The following is a 12,466-nucleotide window of genomic DNA, read 5'->3' as shown; positions in this document are numbered from 1 at the left end:
AGGATAGGGTGCATGGAAGCATAACGTCATAATGCTCCTAACCTGTAGTGAAATGACTTAATATTATTTGAAGGTGGATTTTGATAGGTTAAAGATGTATGTTGTAAACCCCAGTGCAGCTATAAAAAATCAAACAAGAAGATCTAACTAGTAAGCCCATAGTGGAGGTAAAATGAAATCACAAAAATTACCCAGTTAATCCAAAGGAAGGCAGGAATAGTGAAAAAATAAAAATTGGGCCAATAGAAAGCAAATGGCAGTACGATAAATTAAATTTAAATGGCTTAAATGCTCTATTTAAAAGTAGAAATTGTAAGATTAGATAAACAAGAAGTTACAAATATATGTTACCTCCAAGAAACTCAATTTAAATACAAAGACAAAGGTAGGCTAAAAATGAATGAAAGGAAAATGAAACATGGATACACCAATGAAAATTGGTTAGCTATATTATTATCAGACAAAACCATTTCTGTTATATTTTCCTCTAATCTGATCTTGAGTTCTCTCTGGAGAGTGGCAGTAAACTCCAGCCCTAAGCACAGCATTTAGGATTTAGCCATGAAGGAGTGTGCCTTTGTAGGATACTTCTTTATTCTGGTGGATGGCCTAAGGCCCAAGTGTCTGACCAATGAGCAGGCATCTCTTTCATAGGAAGCTTGTTTAAACTGGCAGACCCTCTGGTGGCTCTTGTCCTAGCCACTCTCTGCAAGAGTCCTGACCCAGAGAAGCTATGTCTGGGTGTGTGTGTTAGGTAAGACACAGAGCAGGCAACTGAGCAAAACACATGAAGTAACAGAAGCATGGTCTTCCTTACAGATCCCAGCCAGCAGAGGGCAGCACATCTTGCAAAGCAGCAGGAAGAGGGGCGCTGTCTGAGACACACGCACTCAGCCATTGAGTGGGGAGCAAGAGACAGATCAAGGGACTAAAACTTTATTGGGATCCAGGGCATTATCCAAGCAGGTAACTACCCATGCATGGGGAGTTCTAACTGGTGAGTTTCCATCAAGCCGGCACGAGCTCCATGGAGTCACAGTGTGTCTGAGGGTGGTTACTGTGGCAAAACTCCCCAGTCCATGTCAGGTAGGGGAGTCAGCGGGTCAAGTCAAGTAGGTTGTATCTAGCTCTCCCACAGAAAGGTGGTCACCACGAAGTGGTTGTATCAGGCAGATAAGTTGAGGAACTGAGAATGTCAAGTATAGTCATGTGCTGCATCTCAGTCAGTGATGGATTGCATATGTAACAGTGGTCTCTTAAGATTATACATACAGTATAAAAGACATTTTACTATACCTTTTCTGGGTTTAGATACACAAATACTTACTTACCATTGTGTTACAATTGCCTACAGTATTCAGTACGTGACATGCCATACAGGTTTGTAGCCCAGGAGCAATAGGCTATGCCATACAGCTTCGGTGTATATTAGGCCATACCATCTAGGTTTGTGTACACTCTGTGATGTTTGCATAACAACAAAATCACCCAACGACATGTTTCTCAGAAAGGATTCCTGTTTTAAGCAATGGATGGCTGTATTTGTGTATGTAAATATCTAAACATAGACTAGGTGATGAGTTGCATAACTAAGTTATGATAGCTATTACATCAACAGGTAATAGGAATTTTCCAGCTCTATTATAATCTTATGGGACCACTGTTGTGTATGTTGTCTATTGTTGACTGAAACATCGTTGTGTGGTACATGACTGTGTTTTGGATTTTCTTAATAATCCACAAATAAGAAGGTATATATTTGTTTTGATGATTTTATCTTTTTATTATATCTCAGTGGCTAGGACTTCCTATACAAAGCTGAATATAATTGGTGACAGTAGGCATGCTTCTCTCATTTCCAATGTAATGAGGAAAAGTTATTGGTTTCATTATTGACATAATGTTTGTTATAGAGTTTGTGGTGGTTCATCTTTATCACAATAAAGGAGATCCCTTTATTTCTAAATTCTTAAGAAATTTTATTATAAATATGCACTAAATGTTATCAATAATTTTTGCAGCTATTAAAAGCATTATATGATTTTTGTCCTTTTTATTTTACAGTGTGATAGTACACTGATTACTTTCCAATGTCAAACCAATCTCTTGTAGAAAAGGAAGAGAAGGCATAAAGCATGATAGTGTAGGAGGAAAAGGAAAAAAAAAAAGACTAGAGCTAGAGATCTATCTATCTATCTATCTAGAATTAAAACCACATGGTAGTAGAAAGTAGAGAGAGCCCATGGAAAGGCTGGACCAGAATCAGCCCTAAAACCAGTCCTGTTAAGTTTCAGTTATAACTTGGTAATCCTTCTTGCAGTTAATGCAGTCCTGCTATTTGGAATGCACACATATTCATTGTATTTTATTTTATAACATTTTATTCAACACGTATTTACTGAAAACATACTAACTGCCATGTCCCTTGTTAAAAGTGATGGTTTCTGCCTAAACAGAACTTTCCTCTGAGAAAAGATATCATGCAAATCCCATAATCATGTAAGCAAAGATAAAATTGCAATTGAGACATGTGGTCACAACATGCTACACTGAGGGTTACATAGAGCAATTTGAGCCCATATTGGATGATTTGAACTGGTTTGAAGGTTAAGGAAGGCTTTAACTGAGAAAGAGTTTGAATTCAGATCAGAAGTATGAGCGGTATTAATTCATAGTAAATATTGCAGACATGGAGGATAGCATATGCAATGACCCTGTGAGGGAGAAATGGCAAAAATGAAAAGAAGTGATGAAGTAAATAATGTGACCGAATCAGAGAGAACAAACTTGCATGTTTTCAGCTCATGCTAATGAGGAAAGTAGGGGCTAGATCATGTGGAAGTTCACAGGCAAAGTTAAGACATTTTTTTTTGCCTACCAAATTGTACCACAAAGCCTTTGACGGATTTGAAGAGAGATGTATCATCAGATTAATGTTTTGAAAAGATGATTCTGATTATATTGTGGTGTAAAGTTTGTTAGGCATCCAAACTGGTTGTGTGTAGATAGTAAAGAAGCTGTTTCTAGAGTTGAAGCCACAGAAGACAGACATTTACAGTAGGTGATGTGGAAATGGAGATAACGGGGTGGATGCTCGAGGTAAGTCAGGGTAAGAGCAATAGCACTTGGTGGTTTATGTTGATGTGAGTTTCTGGCTTGCACAAGAATCATTTCTCATGGACACAGGGAACTTCAGAAGAACTCCAGATTTAGAGTGAGGGGTGATGATGGGTTTGATTTTGGACATGCTGAATTCGACATGCTGACGTCACTTCACACAAGGCATATCAGATATGCAGTTCATTAATGTGTCTGATGGTCCAAAGAGAGGTCTGGGCTTGGAATAAAAATAAATGTGAGTCATTTATGTAGATGTGGTAATTGAAGCTACAGGTGCAGATGAGATCATTTACAGAAGCCCATTCGGAGTGAAATAAAAAGAGATTATAGAAACTAGACTTATAGATCTTTAGCATCCAAAGGCCAGTTAGAGAAGCATGAACCTTAAAAATAGAAAGAGAAGAAATAACCAGAAAGGTCAGAAGAAAACCAGAAGAACGTGTTATCAGAAACCAAAAGGGGAATATTTCAGTCATTGAATGAAGACAAAACAACAGGGTTGAATGATGACAAAAAGTGAAGTCAGATCATATTGGTCGATATTTTAAAGTATTTATGATGTATCAGACACTGTTTAGAGAGTTTTTATTTGTATCAATTCTTTTAATCCTCACCAATGCTCCACACCCAGTAATCTAAATACAGAGCTTTCACATTTAATCATTATAATAAAATATTGTGTGGTGTTCTTTGTGACATGTAGTTGTTGGCGATCTTTGCTAGCACTCTTTTAGTGGGTTGGTGGATTTAAAAACCTGCTTCAATGAATTAAGAAGTGATTCACAGGCAACAACTGGGAGGCAAGTAATATAGACAACTCACGTGGAGGTTGACTGTAAAAGGGTTGAGGAAATGAGTCATAGATGTTGAAATCTAAGACATTATTTTTATTTATTTGTCTGTTTACACTGTTTAAAGCTAGTGGGTCCTGACCAAGGTAATGAGCTAGTATGCATTCTCTCTCCTTCCCACAAGATTTGCCCTGAGGAAGTAGAAAGGAGAAACAGAGAAAATGTCAGAAATATATGGTGGTGGTAGTGGTGGTGGTGATGGTGTCTATGTGTGTGTGTGTGTTGTATGTGTGTGTATTTAAAGAGAGAGAGAGAAAGAAAGAGAAAGATTTTATGTACATATTTATAGAGTATTGGCTTTGTCTTAGGGCAGGAGTCAACCCTGCACTTCTGTGTTGCATAAAATAAAAGAATTTTTGAAAGCATTTGTTTCTCCTTTGACCCTGCCTTGGAACAAATAAGGCTGGCCTCTACATTTGCTCTAAACAACTCTAGTCCAGGTGTTCTCAGGAATAAATTTAGCATGGTGCAGAAGCCCTCATTTTCTTACTGTGAGAAAATGAGAAAAACCAGAAAACCAGTAGTCAATAACTATATACAGTTGCTTTCTGACTCTCCTTCTCCAAACTGGAGGATTTTAATCTAGCCTGGGCTACCTGAAGTGTGGTCTAGTACCAGCAACATATAAGCACCATCTAGGAGGTTGTGGAAATGCAGAATCTCAGGCTTCACCAGGGCCTCCTGGAGTAAAATCCGCATTTTCTCATGGTGCCATAGGGATTTACTTGCCTCTTGTGAAGCACAAGTCTAAGGAGTAATCCTCCTGTGGCTGCTTCTTCCTGTGGGAACAAAGGATGGAACTGGACCTAAGAGTTTTTACAGAACATAAATATTTCTCTGGTAGGTCATGTGTACTTAGCGGTATACACGGGTACCTAAGGGTACCTTTGGGCTCATCTGTCCCATGCATATGCTTGAAAGAGTAGCTGCCATAATTTCTTGTTTCCAATTTTCTTATGTCTCTTAATATGTTTGTTAAGGTAATCTTAAGTTGCTGGTTTCTTTCCTGCAGCTATTCAGGCAATAAAATCCAGAGTAAATCTTTCCCCATTCCACAGAAACACAGACACCTCCTGGGATAAAATGTGCTGATGGGTCAAATAACAAGACGTTGGAGGAGCACAGTCAGTTAAAAATACTGCTGGATTACAAATTTGAACAGAAGCAGAAATATTAGAGCATATGGACTTTGTGTTTTTAAACTAGAATTGAAAGGGCATAAAAGAGATTTATGCGTTCAGCAATGAAAGAATACACATTTTATTTTAAGCACACATGGAATATTTATGACACTGATTAGATATTAAGACATAAAAGCAATTTATATTTCAGAAAATAAATTTCATACAGATCATCACCTTTGATCACAAAATAATTGAGAAAAAATGAAAATTAAACTTAAAAATCACCGAATAGTTAGAAAAAGCTGTCTTACTAAGGCATGAATTTAAGAAGAAATCATTATGAAAATGAAAAAAAATATTTAAAACTGAATGATAGTTAAAACTGTATGCATCAGCCGGGCATGGTGGCTCATGCCTGTAATCCCAGCACTTTGGGAGGCCGAGGTGGGCGGATCACGAGGTCAAGAGATCTAGATCTTCCTGGCTAACAGGGTGAAACCCTGTCTCTACTAAAAATACAAAAACTTAGCTGGACATAGTGGTGGGTGCCTGTAGTCCCAGCTGCTCGAGAGGCTGAGGCAGGGGAATGGCGTGAACCTGGGATGCGGAGCTTGCAGTGAGCTGAGATCACATCACTGCACTCCAGTCTGGGCGACAGAGTGAGACTCCGTTTCAAAAAAAAAAAAAAAAAAAAAAAAAATGCGTCAAAATTGGGAAGGGCTATAAAGTAGTATGAAGATAGAAAGTTATAGCTCTAAATACTTTATAAAGTAAAGAAGAAAGCCTCAAAGTTAGTTGTGTCTGTATTTTTATGTGGAAAATCATAAAGAATACACACATATGTTATTTGAAAGAATGAGAGTTTGCAATATTGGTAGGTTATATGATTAATATAGAAACACTAATAAATTTATATATATGTATATATCAGCAATAAACTACTAGAAAGTATAATTAAAAAGGAGGCACTATTATGAGACTACGACTTCATATGAAATACCCAGGAATTAATTTAACAAAATATGTTGAAGACCTTTCCTGTAGAAATTACAAAAGCATTATTGAGAGATACAAAAGGATTATTGAGAAAAAGACTAAATAAATTGAGAGGTAAACCATGTATGTATATACAGAAAGACTTTAAATTATAGAGATGCTGTTTCTTTTTAGATTGATCTATGGACTCAGTGCAATTTGAAACAGGATTTGTCAGGGAATTTAAGAAGGTAATTGTAGAATGGCCTAGAAGTAAGATAGGGAGAGAGTGTGTGTGGAAGAATTAGAACAGTTACCATGACTTTTATGAAGTGTTGGCAAATATGACAGTGTGGTTTTGGCTCACAGTAAGCAAACTTAGCACCATAATGAATTCCAGAAAATGACCAATGCATGTATGTATTGAGTTGTATTGAGTAGGAAGAAATAATTTACATGAAAAAAGTTGAAACTGGATTTCTACCTCACACCATTTAGAGCAGTCAGTCTCCTCTGTATAGATTTAGAAATAAATGTAAAAAATATAACATTCAAGCACTGAAAAAAAGTGAGTACTTTTAGACTTCAGTATATGAGCAGTGTCTTAAGGCATAAAATGAATTTTCTATAAAATAGAAGATTACTAAACTTAAAATATTAAAATTAATCCCTTTTGTATATCCAAAGTTAATTTTGAAATTAAGTGAATTTCAACTCTAAGTTGCAAACTCAAAACAAAATTCACAACACACACACAATTAAATTAGTATTGACAAAATATAAGCACAAATAATACAACAGCAACATTAGCAGAAGATATAAGCAGACATTTCACAAAAATATATGTTAAGAAATATGTGGAGAAAAGTTACTATTATTGGTCATGAGAGGAATGCAATTCAAGACTGCAATTAAATATGATTTTATGGCCATCCTATTGGAAAAAATGAGAAATTATGTCCATACCAAGCACAGGAAAAGATGTGGATCCACAGGATCTGCTGTTGGGAAAGTGGATAGATGCAGCCACTATGAAAACATTTTGATATTGCTGCCTAAAGTCAGGATTCACATATGCTATGGTTTAACCATTCCATATCTAGGAACATATTCAAGAGAAATTCTTGCCTATACTGATAGGAGACATATAAGAATGTGGATAGAAATGTTTTTATAATGGCAAAAAACTATAAATAACTTCATTCTTCTAAATGGAAAAATGGAAGAATGAAAATGTGATAAATTCTTACAATGGAATATTATACAGGTAGTCAATATGTGTAAGCTACAATGAAACACAATAAAATACTAGCTCTATAATTTAGGTGGAGGAGACATTGGACTTGAACTACATTTTAAACCAAATGGACTAATAGACAAATACAGCACATTCCAACTAACAGCAGCAGTATACACATTCTTCTCAAGTGCACCTGAAACATTCGCTAAGACTGATCGTATGTTGGGTCACAAAACAAGCCTTAACAAATTTAAGAAGATTGAAATCATATCAAGTATATTTTCTAACCACAATGACATGAAACTAGAAATCAACAACAAAGAAATTGGGAAAATTCACACATACATGGGAATTAAAAACATGCTCCTGAACAGCAAATGGGTCACAGAAGAAATTAAAAGTGAAATTAAAAGCGAAATTAAAAAATACCTTGGGACAAACAGAAATGCAAACACAAGACAATTTATGCGATGCAGCAAAAACCGTTTGAAAAGGGAAACTTATAGCTGTAAACACCTACATCAAAAAGAAAGCTCTAAAACAACATAACACTATACTTCAAGGAACTAGAAAAAGAACAAACTAAACCCGAGTTAGTAGAAAGATTGAAACAACAAAGGCAAGAGCAGAAATAAATAAATAAATAGAAGCAGCAGAAAAGCTCAATGAAATGAAACACGTTTTCAGACCTAAACAAAACTGATAAAACTTTAGTTGGACTAAGAAACAAAAAGAGAAGAGACACGAATAAAATGAGAAATGTATGAGGAAACATTGCAAATGATACCACAAGAACACAAAGAATCCTGAGACTACTATGAACAATTATATGTCATCAAATTAGTTAACTTAAAATAAATGAATAAATTTCTAAAAATATGCAACCTACCAAAACTGAATCATGAAGAAATTTGAACTGACCAAAATGGGTAAGAAGATCAATCAGTAATAAAAACCACCATCGAGGAAAAGCCCTGGACCAGATGGCTTAAACTTTTAAAGAACTAATGCTAATCCTTCTCAAAGTCTTCCAGAAAATTTAAGAGGGGGAAATACTTCCAAACTGTTTTTATAAGGCCTGTATTACCCTGATACCAAAGCCAGACAGGACACTACAAGAAAAGAAAATTACAACCTAATGTCCCTGATGAGCAGAGATCCAAAAATCATTAGCAACAATAGTAAATAGAATTTGCCAGCACATTAAAAGGATCATTTACCAAGATCAAGTGAGATTTATTCCTGGGAGATAAGGAGAGTTAAACATAACCCAAACCAATAAATGTGATGCCACATTTACAGAATAAAGGGCAAAATTATATGATCATCTTAGCAGATGCAGAAAAAGCATTTGACAAAATTCAACATCCTTTCATGATAAAAACTATCAACAAATTATGTACAGAATGAATGTAACTTAATACCATAAAGGCCATATATAACAAGCCCACAGATAACATCACACTTAATGGTGAAAAGTTGAAAGCTTTTCCTCTAAGATCAGGATCAAGGCAAGGATGCCCACTCTCACCACTTCTATTCAATGTAGTACTGGATGTCCTAGTCAGAACAATTAGGCAAAACAAACAAACAAAGACATCCAAATCAGAAAGGAAAAAAAAGTCTCTGTTTACAGATGACATAATCTTGTATACAGAAAATGGTAGACTCCTCCAAAACCTGCTAGAACTAATAAATGAATGTTGCAAGTTACAACAGCACACAAAACTTGCAGCATTTCTATGCACTAACCACAAACTATCTGAAAAATAAATCAATAGGTATTTAAAATAGCTTCAAATAAGTAGAAATAAATTTAACCAAAGAGGTGAAAGATATATATACTGAAAAATTGTAACACATTGATGAAAGAAATTAAAGAAGACACCAAGAAATGGAAGAATATACCATGCTTATGGACTAGTAGAATTAATATTATTAAAATGTATTCACTACCCCAAGGGACCTACAGATTAATTGCAATCTCTATCAATATTCCAAAAACATTTTCATGAAAATAGAAACAAATTTTAAAGGTTGTGTAGAACCACAAAAGACCCTAAATAGTCAAAGCAATCTCAGGCAAAAAGAACAAAGCTGGAAGCATCACATTACCTGATCTCAAAATCGACTACAAAGCTGTAGTAATCAAAACAGCATGGTACTGGCATTAACAAACAAACAAACAAACAAACAAACAAACAAACAAGAAAACAGATGACTAGGCCAATGGAACAGGATGGAGAGCCCAGAAATAAACCCAAGCATTTACAGTCAATTGACTTTCAACAAAGATGCCAAGAACACACAATAGGGAAAGGATAGTCTCTTTAATAAACGGTGCTGGTAAAACTGAATATTCACATGCAGAAAAGAAAGTAGACCCCTATCTGAAACCATACACAAAAATCAATTTGAAATTCATTAAAGACTTAAATATAAGTCCTGAAACTCTAAAATTAGAAGAAAAAGCAGGGAACAAGTTTCATGAGATAGGTCTGGGCAATCATTTTTTGAATATGACCCAAAAAACACAGGCAACATAATGTTAAAAATAGACAAATGGGATTATATCAAATTAAAAGCTTCTGCACATCCAAGGAAACAATCAACAGAGTGAAGAGACAACTTATACAATGGAGAAAATATTTGCAGACCACACATCTGATAAGGGGTTAATATCCAAAGTATGTGTTATTCAAACAGCTCTATTGTAAGCGAACAACCTGATAACAAAATGGGCAAGGGGTCTGAATAGACATTTCGCAAAAGGGCACATACAGATGGCCAACAAAGACGTGAAAAGATGCTCGCCATGAATCATCAGAGAAATGCAAATTAAAACCACAATAAGATATCATCTCATACCTGTTAAAATGACTATAATAAAACACACAAAAGGTAAGTGTTGGTAAGGATGTGGGGAAAAGTGAACCCTGGGATATTGAAGGTAGGGATGTAAATTAGTATAGCAATTATGGAAAAGCAGTACAGTATTTCCTCAAAATATTAAAACAGAGCTACCATCTTATCTGGCAACGTGACTACTGGGTATATATATTGAAAAAAATGAAATCAGTATGTCAAAGAGGTATCTGCACTCTCATGTTCATTGTCGTTTTGTTCACAGTAGCCAAGATACAGAATCACCCTAAGTGTCCATCAACAGATGAGTGGATAAAGAGAATATGGTTTATATGCACAATGGAATATGACACAACCTTAAAAAGAATAAAATCTTCTCATTTGCAACATGAATGAAACTGAAGGAAGTTGTGTTAAGTGAAATAAGCCAGGCATATAAAGACAAATACCACATTTTCTCATATGTGAAATCTTAAAAAGTTGAACCCAGAGAAGCACAACTTAGAATGGTGGTTGCCAAGGGCTGACGAGGGGGGAATTGGGGAGATGTTGGTCAAAAGACAAAAAATAGACAGGAGGAATAAAGGTCAAGAGATTTATCGTACAACATGGTGACTATAGTTAATAACAATACGTTACTGTTAATTGAAAATTGCTGAAAGAGTAAGTTTTAAGTGTTCTCACCACAAATAAGTGATAAGCATGTGAGGTTAAAATATATTAAATGGTAAAAGTTTTAGACTGGGCACGGTGGCTCACACCTGTAATCCCAGCACTTTGGGAGGCTGAGGTGGGTGGATCACCTGAGGTCAGGAGTTCCAGACCAGCCTGACCAACATGGAGAAACCCTGTCTCTACTAAAAACACAAAATTAGCCGAGTGTGGTGGTGCGTGCCTGTAATCCCAGCTACTCGGATAGCTGAGGCAGGAGAATCACTTGAACCCAGGAGGCGGAGGTTTCAGTGAACCGAGATCACACCATTGCACTCCAGCCTGGGCAACAAGAGCGAAACTCCTTCTCAAAAAAACAGTTTTAAAGGACTGAATAGAAAATGATACTTTTAAAATAACATTAAAATAAGAAAATATACTTTTAGTTATATATAGTGATAATAGTATATCTTTTAAAAAGGAAAAAATGATAAATAGAAAATTCAGACTAATACATCAGATAGGGAGATAAAAAATTTAGATGTAGTTCAAGATCCTGCCGCTTGTTTTGCTTGGAGGTATTAGGTATCCTTACTACATTATTTAAAATAACATACTAAGTAGCTAATTAACTAAAATAGGCCCACGGATGGACGGATGGTGAGAGTATTAGTGAAATAGGATCATAATTAATCTAATTTGGTCCTAATTGAGGTCTAAAACAACAAGAATAACAACAAAACCAACAACCTCTGATCAGAAAGAATTCCATGAGAGTAAGAGTTCAAATACGCAGAAAAGTGAAGAGATAACCTATAGAATGACTCTGAAGAAAAAGCACAAGAGAGAGTTAGATCCATATCGTATGTGAAAGAATTAGCCTCTGATGGGAGGAGGGAGCTCTGTTTTCTTGAAACAGAAGGGAGGTATGACATTCTAAGAGAAGGTAAGCTTGCCCGTTGGGTATATGAAAGATTGTGAAGTATTGAGTACTGGAGACTGGAAATTTAGGATCTCCACTACCTGACAATTTATGTTCTCCTATCAATGAGGTAAATTAGATAATTTATGTGCATTCAATTTGCTTGTGCTGGCCTGGGCCTAACTACTAAAGAAATGGCACATCAGTCCATATATATACAAAAATATACTTGATGTGGGAAAAAAAAAGGATTTAAAATTGAAATATGCATATATAAATTTCATTTTAAAGTTTAAAAGTTTTAGGTGGAAATCATTTAAAATAGTTAATTGCAAAAATGATTACTTGAACTCAGATTTCTCTTGAACTGTCACACAAACCACAAACTATTTGCATGTAAATTACAGAAGTAAAAAATAAATATTGAATGTTTATTTTATATTTAAAAGGTGAGTGGCAAAGCTTCAGGTAATACGAGCTTTACTTTCAAATTTTGTCAAATATTTATGTATTACTGATATCAAATTATCCATAAAGTTAAGAATTTATAAAAGGTTAAATTACCTTCAATCAATACTCTCAAAATGAATCAGGCATTTAAATAGATATGCAGATGGAAAAGAAGGAGACTTTTTTATTTCAAAATTATTTCAAAGAAGGCTAAGACTTTTTACATATAAGATCTCTTGGTGCTTATTTCCAAAAATTCCAACAGGGA

The 12,466-nt window shown here is 35.3% G+C and overlaps 1 long non-coding RNA gene across 1 annotated transcript in view; it reads left to right on the top strand.

Moving 5' to 3' along the window:
- The first annotated feature begins 827 nt into the window (after window positions 1-827).
- The window catches only part of LOC108534420 (uncharacterized), a 226,256-nt gene continuing 214,617 nt past the window's right edge, over window positions 828-12,466 (top strand). Inside the window, exon 1 of the long non-coding RNA XR_001886968.1 lies at window positions 828-966. This is a non-coding gene — a long non-coding RNA (uncharacterized LOC108534420). The remainder of the gene's footprint in view (window positions 967-12,466) is intronic.

Source organism: Rhinopithecus bieti, unplaced genomic scaffold (assembly GCF_001698545.2).
Source record: "Rhinopithecus bieti isolate Rb0 unplaced genomic scaffold, ASM169854v2 scaffold_11565, whole genome shotgun sequence".
NCBI lineage: Eukaryota > Metazoa > Chordata > Mammalia > Primates > Cercopithecidae > Rhinopithecus > Rhinopithecus bieti.
This window is presented reverse-complemented; position numbering and strand designations above follow the sequence as displayed.